This window comes from Macadamia integrifolia, unplaced genomic scaffold (genome assembly GCF_013358625.1).
Source record: "Macadamia integrifolia cultivar HAES 741 unplaced genomic scaffold, SCU_Mint_v3 scaffold1260, whole genome shotgun sequence".
NCBI classification, from domain to species: Eukaryota; Viridiplantae; Streptophyta; class Magnoliopsida; order Proteales; family Proteaceae; genus Macadamia; species Macadamia integrifolia.
Window position 1 is genome coordinate 131,486 of NW_024868137.1, and position 7,754 is coordinate 139,239.

A 7,754-nucleotide genomic window follows, 5' to 3' on the forward strand; every position below is an offset into this window, starting at 1 on the left:
CTAAGAAAAGAAAATAAAAAAATTCATTAAGTTAAGAAATTAATTAAGGAGAGAAAAAGACACAAAAATCAATCATAATTTTATCATGATTTTTATCTTTTTTTTTTTTTTCCTTCTTAACTTCCAAACATAGCTAGTGGTTGATAAAGGTAGGAGATTTTATCTTCTTGCCATCCAAACACAATCAGTGTTTGTGAGCTAGAAATAAGGGTGTGAAACCAAAATAAAAGAAATCAAAATCCAAACCCAATAACTATAATTGAATCAAACATACCAATTAGAATATGGTTACGGAACAAATATAAGGGAATGAGGCAGGACTTGATTAATTCCCAATTCCAGCATAGGAACTGGCGGTTAGAGTCAAAATCAAACTGAATTTGGGTACCAATATATTATATACTATATTAATATAGTATAATACTATTATATTATAGAATATCGATCTAGTATACTAATATAATATAGGTAAAGGCCGGTATACTCAGATCTATAGCTGTCTCTCTCCTCCTACCGTGGAAAAGTCCCATATGCCCCTTCCATCCACACCCTCCCATTGATTAAACTGCTAACTCTAGGAAAGTCGACAGCATACCTAACCTCCTTCCTATATTATAATAGCGGGTGTCTCGTGCACTAGGTTGCTTTTATTTTTAATTTTTATTATAAAAATTAGATTTTATAATTCTACTATATTATAGTAGATATATAGTATAATGTGAGTATAGGAATTAGAACTGAATCATGTAGGAATCAAATTTGGGAATCAAAACTATATCGGAACCGGATAGGTATAGGTTTGTTATGAATATTGATTTTCATAATTGAGACATGACTTGGTCCAATTCCGGATCACCCCAATCCTCCCTGGAATTGAATCAAAACCAAACCGAATGTTTGATTCTAGACCAATTTACACCCTTAACCAGAGAACCATGGTTTTAGTGTACAGTATTGGTCACCTTGGAAACCAATTCGAATCAATACAGAAACTGCCCCGATCAAATTGATATAAGTTGAGACTTGAGAGCAATCTCAAATTTTAACCAATCCAGTATCAATCCACTGACTGGTACGATCTAAGGGTAAAAAGGTCCAAAAAATCAAATTTTGGAACCAATTAAAAAAGAAGAATAAGATAAATCTGTATCATCAATCCGATTCCAAATGATCGATCCCAATCCCAAGACGGATCTGAATTTTATAACCTATGCTGGCGATAGGGTCGATCAAATACGGATACTTGAGACGATGTAGGGAACAACCAATTATTGGCCAATATTAGGATACTTGAAACAATGTAGAGAATCTCGGTCGGGCCAGGCGGGTCTACTCTTGGATTGTGACTTATCTATTTAAGGAATGGATCGATCTTGATCAGTCTTATGTCAAATTCTAGACCTTAACCAGACTTTTCCTAATCGGACTATAATCGAGACTTAAACATTTTACATATGAATACAATATATATATATATATATATATATATATATTGTATTCAATCTCAAAAAAATCAAAATATACATATAAATAGTTGGGCTAAATAATGTCGGGTTGAGCCAAACGAGTAAACAGGCCAGGTTAGACCAATTGAGCTTACCCTTTACACCATATATTATCCATTTATAAATAGACCAAATCGAAATTTGACATGTTTAATAATCAATGTAGACCAAAACGATCGAGTCCAATCAATAGAATTGGTGGGAACTTGGGTTTGACTAGGGGTGTCAACCGGTCGGGCCGGTCCAGTTTCGGTCGGGCTTAATCGGGTTTGAAGACTTTCAAAGGCTACACCGTGTCCGCCCATTTAACTAATAGGGCTTAGTTATTGAGGGCATGGTACACTTTATATTCGGTCGGTCGGTCTCGGGCTATAATCGGGTTACCTTAATCGGGCTTTAGTCGGGCCTTAACCGGGCTACGAACATGTTTAATGTTAAACGGGCTTTAACCGGTTTTTAAACGGGCCCTCTTTAAAATGTGCTCTTATATTCCGGCCCACTCATGCAAGCCCAAAAAAATGAAAATAAATCAATAAATGATACCAAATATAACCATTATTTAAAATGTGAACATGTCTTTACTTTTTAGTTTTTATTATTTAATTTGGGGGGTAAAATAGGTATTCTACAATCATTAAAGGGTCGGGCCAAGTCAGTGCACAATAGGCTGGTCTCGGTCGGGCGTTATTCGATCGGGCTCGGTCGGGCGCCCGACGGTCCAAGTAGCAAAACCGAGACCGACCATTTATAAACGGGCCGGGCTCAAGCCCGACACGTTTAATAAACGGTCCGGGCCGGGCCGGTCTATAAACGGTCGGTCCCGGTCAGTTTAGTCGGGTCGGGCCACGAATTGACACCCCTAGGTTTGACAACCCTATAGAGAACAACCAATTACTGAGGTTGCATTTGGTAACGTTTCTATTCCAGAAATGACATTTTGTGTCAAAAAACAGAAATTTCAATTTTTATATTTTTATTTTTTTTTATGAAACTAGAACGATGGAATCACCTTTGGTCATTTTGTCAATTCTCGTTTCTACCCTTTTTTTTTTTATCTTTGGTTAAAAAAAAAAAAGGGCAATGAACAACGTTGTTCCGTTTTTTTTATTCACAAAAAAAAAAAAAAAAAAAAAAAAAAAAAAAAAAAAACTCTTTACAAAGCGTTATCAAACGCAACCTAATAATACTGACCAATAATAAAAGGAAATGGCACTTTTTCCATTCCCGAAACGAGATATTGGGAATCCTCAATCCTCAATCCTCAATCCTCAATCCTCAATCCTCAACTCTGAAGTCTGAACTCTCAAGTCAAAGGCGTTTTATTGAAGTAAACGATGGGTAGAAAAAGCAATTGGATGATTGGATTCTTTTGAACTTTCAAACTGAGTTTCTTATTGGCGTGGAAGCGACCCGTGGGTCATAACTCATAAACTCAGAGTCAGATCCGGCATTGCCTTGACTAGACTTTACAATTTATAAAAGGCAACAAAGTTTTCTGGGTGCGAAATGTTCTTTGTGCCACTTGTGTAGGCGTGTGCTTTTATGTTTGGTAGTCAAAGAGAAGAAAAAGAAAAAAATAAAAAGAAAAATATAAGGGAAAAAATAAGAAAAGAAAAGAATAGAAAAAATAGAAAAAATAGAAAATAAATAAAATAATAAGAAAATAAAAAATATTTCTATTTGGCTGTCAATAAAAGAAAATAATCTTTTTTTCTTTTCACATTTTTATTTGCTTGTATTTTTTTATGTTTTAGGTAAGACATTTTTTTTTTAACAATAAATAAAACTTCTTCGTTCCCAAGGTAAATTTTGAAATAAAAAAAAAAATTCCTTCTCTTCCTTCACTATATACCAAACGCACAATGAGAATTTCTTAAACTAAGAAAAACGTACAATTTTTGTACTTTCTATCGATTTTTTTTTTTCTGAGAGATAAAATAACAAAAGACAATTCGAGATTTTTTCAAATTAGCGGATGTTGTGTTTTTCAGCTATCGACATCTAGCCATTGGGTGTGAATTAGTGCGGCTTATCTCACCCAGCTCCATGTATTGATTTTTTTTTTCTTTGCAACACATGACTAAATTGCCCAAAGTAGGGGTGTCAAAATTTGGCCCGCACTGGTAAGTCCGACTTGAATCAATTGATTGAAGCCTGAGATTTTCTTAATCAATTATCAAATTGTTGAATATGTGTGTCCATCAAACCCGGTTTATTAATAAGACTATTTAACTCCATTTATGCATATCATTTATTTATTGGGCTTATAAGTTGTTTCATGTGTTTTCACCCAAAATTATTCTCGGCTAGAGATAGAATTGAACGTCCTATTCATATGTTCGTTACATTGTATACTAGGGATGTGATTCCGATACATAAATGCAAGTACACATACCGTGTGTGTAAAGAAAAGAATCATATAAGAATTTCACATGTATTACTGCCAGTTCTGTGAAGACGAGATTCATAACTGACACTTGACCTTTGACCTGAGAGATCCTATTCGTTGCAGTGTTGTATCACATATTTTGGTAAAGCAATAGTTGACGTCCAACAGACTATATACCAGTATGTTAGACACGTGGTCTCACATTATTAATAAAAAAGATCATCAACATGGGATCCACTGCCCTTAAGTGGGGAATATCGAGGAGAGAGAATGTTTGTGTTTGATCGGACAAAAATCTGGTACCAGTGTCGATTTTATAAATTGTTTACAAATCCATTTTTAAAATGAAAAATAATATTTTTATTTAAAATATTTTTCAGCGTCCGATCATGTTCATAGAATCTTTGAAACAGACATGTACAATGAGTTAGGGTTAGGCAGTATTAAATTATATGCCCTATAACTCATTATGGGATATTAGAAAACTGAAAGGTCTTATGTGCAAATTAAAGAGTTAATTAATATTGCATGACAAGATTTAAGAATATTAAATGGTTAATTATCTTTTTATTTATAGTAGCGAAAAAAATATAATTTGATTATATTTGTCACCCGTAATAAGAAAGATAGCAATCCCTTTTAGATTCTAACTCTTTCTATTTTAAAAGCAAAATAGTTGTTCAATTTTAGAAATTATTCTCTACCACCAAGACTAGGCTTTCTTTGTTTAGGAAATAAAGATTTGACCAAAAGAGAAAACCTTAAAAGGGATTTTATTATATAAGGGACAAGGGAGAAAGAGATTTAGTTTTTTATAACTTTCTCTCTTCTCTCCCATGTTTTCTCTCTCCCTTCTTTCTCTCCTTTGTGAGTGAGTGTGTGTGAAGGATAAAAATTTAATGATGGATTGCTCTTCTTTAATTAAACGTGGATCATAGTTTCAAAGTATTGAGATCGATCCTTGCGGTTGCTCAAGTGTGAAAAAACTATTATCTGGAGGAGGAACTTCAATTGCGGTTCTAAGGTAAACTGTTTCATTCCCATGTAGTTAATTTTTATACATTGATTTCGAACGTAAAAAATCCCAATCCTATCCATTCCACTACACGATTGGGTTCCCGCCAACACAAACGCGCTAGGCCCAAACACTAGTTGATTAATAATTATGCATTTTTGGCACACAATAGTGGCTTGCAATTACAGGAAAGGATAGTGTGACCGAGATTGCTAACTGACTATTTATAGTCCGATTAGCACATTTAAGCTTTTTTAGCTTAGTTAAAATATATTTAACTAAGCTAATCAACTATTTATATGAGTGAGGTTACTAATTGACTATTTATAGTTTGATTAGCCCATTTTAAATACCTTTATGACTTGTTTAAGGATCGTTTATAGTCCAGTTGGTCAATTAGCTCATTTAGTGCCCAATTATAGCCAATTACCTTGAGCCATAGGGCGCCTAACCTTGGAACAAAACAAATAAATAAATGGAAAAAAGAACCAGTCTTACTTGGCACAGGAAACGCCCAGAGACAAAGGGTGCAAAAAGACCCCACTGCCCTTATTGGTCCTGCACATTAGTGTTTCCTATGTTAGTAGGACATGGTTTTTTTACCTTAAATAAATAAAGGGTGGGGAATCGTTGTTCGCCCTTACACAACACAGGGCCAATGAAAATCTAGTAGCTGTAATTTACCCTTCGATGTGTTTGATCCTAGGCACCATTCAACCTGACACCCTTCTTCTTCTCATAAATATTTAAAGGGCCCGATTGAGTTTCTTGTCCAACTACGTACAATATGCTAAGGATTTGACTCTTTTCTTGAGCGTCCATCGCCCAGATCGGTCCATAGTTACCTGGGCAAGTGTCATTTGTTTAGGCGAAGATCCAATGCTTTGCAAAGAGACACGACAAATGAGATGCGAAAAGTGAAACATCTAGAACAGTTGAATCCTCGTCTAAACTCGTGGTACTCACCTAGGTAGCTATGGGCAAGACCTTACCGATGAACATCCAAAACAGAAGCCAGATCTATATGCTAACCCTATGTTTATCTCTCTTCTCTCACAATAAGGGATATATATTTTCCGAAAGAAAGAACCCTATCAATAAGAAACCTTAGACGAGTGGAGGACGAATGAGAGTCTCTTTAACGTACGCAAGGCACCATGATATATTCACGTCCAACTCAGTCTGCAGAGTACTTATCACACCAGATTGGCAACTTTTTTTTTTTTTTTTTTTTTTTTTTTTTTTTATCATTTCCAAAATACTCCTAATTTGATCATCAAAAAGGGATAAGAGGAAAATTTTGTCCGTGGCCAAGATACTGACAATTTGTGCACTGCTTGATAAGTCCCACTGGGTTTTGAGCAAAACCGTAGTGGCCTGGCTGCCTCATTGTCCAGCTTGCAGGGATAAGACTTATGATGCTCTCAAGTAAAAGATCAATGATACTCATCTGCCCAATCAAATCCATTGTACCATCTTTCACCAAAACCTTAGGGATGTACGTACTTGGGGTTGGGTTGGGGTGTATGGAGAATATGGAACCTTTCCCTCCGGGGGAAAAGACAGATGCTTTCTCTCTAGTACGGAGAATAATAAAATCACATGGGCAAGGTCGGTTGGTTGATCTCAGATTGTCTGAAATCCTGCACCGACACAAACCACTATTGACTCTATAGAGGAGCCAGAGAGGTATTAGATTCCCATATTATGGGAAGAAATTGAGGACTTCTTATCTCTAGGCATGCATCAAATGCTCAGGCAGAGGAAGTCCTCTCAACTGTCTATGTCAAGTTATGTCAAGTTAGGAACTCTTTCTAATTAATTTATGGGGTTAGTGTTTCTTAATACGTGAGGCCAAGGAAGCATTTCTAAGGATATTATTTTTCATTTGAGGGGTGAGTCGGTCACACACTCACACTCCCTTAAAGTTATCATCATAAATCATTGATACAGATAGATTCCTTAGGTGAGGGATCAACTGAGACTCAATTCTCACTTGATGAAAATGAATATTAACAATGACAGTTGCCGAGGGCAGTTACTGAGGTTATTGTGGTGTGCAAAGCTTACACTCACCAAGAGGTTTCGAATTTGAATCTTAGTTTGCTAGCTCCCCCTCCCCCTTCCCCTTTTGTAGTGTATCCATTTAAAACAAATATGACCACTTTCCTCTCTCATGGCTCTAGTGCTACTCAATGTCTAACAAGTAAAGCATTTTATTTTTCAAGATTTGTTGATAATAAATGGAGAATTAAGATTCAAGGTGATAATAGTAATTGAACGCCACTAAATTGTTTCAATTATATTACTTTTCCCAATGTCATTTTATGTGGCCCCCACCCACTCTAGAAGAACCAATTTTTTTATTTTCATCCTTGTTCAGATTTTCAGAGTTTGAACACTTGACTCAAGGATATAGTTATCGTTATCTGTCAATACAGATACAATATGGACCTGGATCGAATCATATTAATCTGGAACAATTAATTTTACCTACACATATTACAAATATATAGATTTTACCCCTATTCTGATACTAATATCCGATGAAGATCGGTGAAGGATTGATATGGTCTCAGTCAATACCACTACGATACGACCAATACAACCAATTCAAAACTGATACTTAGAACTATGCTTGATAACTGGACGAAACAAAGAGCCCCATGTCTTTGACTGGAAAATCAAAACAGGTGTAGACTGTAGAGGTACTAGTAGTTTGAGGCATGTTGATCCAGTGTATAACGCACTGGTTGCAGCCTCTTCTTGAAGAGCATGCACCAGGTGTGTTGATGATATAAAGATCGAAACCTATCACATGTGTCTCCTTGGGTAGTTCCTTAAA